Source organism: Protobothrops mucrosquamatus, unplaced genomic scaffold (assembly GCF_001527695.2).
Source record: "Protobothrops mucrosquamatus isolate PMUCROS unplaced genomic scaffold, P.Mucros_1.0 scaffold648, whole genome shotgun sequence".
NCBI classification, from domain to species: domain Eukaryota; kingdom Metazoa; phylum Chordata; class Lepidosauria; order Squamata; family Viperidae; genus Protobothrops; species Protobothrops mucrosquamatus.
In genome coordinates, this window is record NW_015386937.1 from 40,831 (window position 1) to 43,552 (window position 2,722).

Below are 2,722 nucleotides of genomic sequence, written 5' to 3' on the forward strand. Positions count from 1 at the left end.
CATATAGGCCATTCAGTATGAAATAAATAAAGCAAATAAATAAGTAAATAAATAAATAAATCCAACTCTACTGCACTGTAACTGGAAGAATCATATGTGTACTTGCAAGAGTTGCCTGTTTCTTCTTTTGATTCAGCTGTGGGATTGCAAGAGACAAATCTGATCCTGAGTTCTAATCTTAGAAAGTTAACCTTGAAGCATTTTTAAAATAAACTTCCAGTAACTAAGGATTATGGAAAATATTGTTGGTTAAGCAGAAAATTTATCACATCAAATGCTAAATTAAGTGTTTTTAAGTCTAATCAAAACAGTTAGATATCCAATATTTATGAAGTATAATTGATCAAATTATTGCAGTAGTATTAATGTTTAGGTTTCATACTGTTATGAAATATATTGTTTTATTTTTATAAAATATCTTGCTTTAAGGCCTCTGCTGACACTAGCTACACTTATTTATTTATTTATTTGTTGTTTGTTTCTTTGTATTTAGAGACCACCAGGAAATTGAAAGTGCAGGCTCATACCTATCACAAATGGTCCCAACTAAGCAAATTCTATTCTTTCTGTCTAATTCAGAATATTTTTAAAAAGTAACTAAGCCCCCCCTTTTTATTCTGTTCCTCTGTTATAGTTCTTCTCTTTTTTCATCCTCAGATTTAATGGTGATTCTGCTTCTTTCTGAATAGTCTGTTAAACTGTCTCTATATGTGAAAGTGATGTGTAAGAGAAAAAGATTGATTAGTATATGCAGATGGGGATTAACTGATTTTTTAAATGCTACATGTTGTTGAATAGGACTTTAATTGGTAGTTACTTTAGTTAATATTACTTTTTTGCCCACTTTCTGCCCTTTCTTGAAGCAGATAAACATTTACGTACAAATACCATATATAATTATGGCAGGTACAGAGATTTATTGCACTTAGTTCATTTAAATAAAATGAGCTGGCAAATCTAGATTGACAAAGTGGTAAATCTTTCCATGGTTTTAAAATTGTGCTTCTATTGATGGTATTTAAATTGCATTTGCCTGTTTGGCAGCTACATTATAACACTGCCTCACATTCAGCTTGTTATTGATTCAAGTTCCAAGAACCTATACAATTAAACAAATTCATTCTGCCTCTAAATGTTTTGATCTTTTTTGTTTGTTCAACAACCTCTTTTTCACTAAGACATGCACATGTTTAAGGTATTCTTTTGTTATAATATATAATACATTTAAAGACATAAAATAAAGTACAAACAAAGAGAGTACAGCATTCGGAGCATAGGGTTGAACTGTACAGTCCTTGGTATTCTCTGAACTCGGTTGTTTTCTTGCAGATGTTCCATTAGCCAACTACGTCACATCTTCAGGGGTAGGCATAAAATATAAAACGTACATAAAATAAAGTTTCAGTAACTAAACCTGTGGCCACCCAAATTTCACATTTAAGAATCACTGTTTTAAAATATTAGCAAATCTGGTTTTGTTTTTACATATTTAATAAGCATTTTCTCCATCTCTCCCTTTATATACTTAAAGGAAATGTTGAAAAATGCTGGGCTCAGGAGAAAATTCTATGGCATCCTATTAGATATTTTGCTCTGGTTTGATGAAGAACTAATAAACATGAACATGATAAATATATTGAACATTAAATATATATTGAAAGTGTTAAATATTATTGAATGATTTGAAACAATTAGAAAGCAGTCATAAAATTTAATTCAATTTCAGACTTGAAAGAGAAGAGTAAAAACAATAAAAACATTTTGGCTTACTGGATGTTAATGAAAGTCAGATAGTTAAAGTTTACTAGACTGAAATTCTTTGAAAAAGGCAACTTATATATCAGCTATGTGCTTTTCTCCCAGTTTGTATATTCTATTCAAAGAAAGAATAGTCATCTGACATACAAAAGAGGATTTTTTTTTCTCTCATCCAAAGGTTATTCACTTTCCTTTATTGACGTGAATATGGATGAATCTGCAATGCAGTTCTGTTATAGGGAGAAGGCTGTTTTATCTTCATGATTACTTCAGGGGAAAAAAAGATTGTCACTGGATTCTTTTGCATATGACAAGAAAATGGAAAAAGCAAAATGCATGAGTATTTAGGTGATCTGATCGTATATTTGATATCATATATAATACTGACATATATTTCTTTGCTTTTAATGTTAAAGTATGGCATATGGCTTCAAGTCAGACCTCCCCAATCAGGTGCCATCCAGAAGAGTGGGATTATATTATGCATAATTCCTAGTCATTATGATTATTAATTATAGAATTTGCAGTAATCAGTAATATACTTTTGTGTGTGGCATTACCATATCGCCCTTCCATAGCCTTCCAGTGCCCTAATCAGAGGTGGGATTCAGTTGGTTCGCACCAGTTTGGCAGAACCAATACCTAATTTTTTGTTGAATTCGGCGAACCAGTTATGATAAATCTGTGTTTTCTGAAACACGTCTGGTTTTCGTTCAACTTCCTTCCAGGTGGGAAAAAAACCCTCCCCAAAAGTCCAAGAGAGGAGTAACGGAAACCAAACGGAGATGCGGCAACTTCAATAATTTCAGCTGTCTCTGCCCTTTCACTCCCCTCCTGAGCCAGACTGCCATGCTACGGAGGATGGGCCTTACCTGGTCACCTCTGCTGTTTCAGAGCCGGGGGGGCGGAGTGATGGCGAAAGGCTCTGCTGCCAGTGTGCAATAGCTGCATCCGCCGCTGGAGG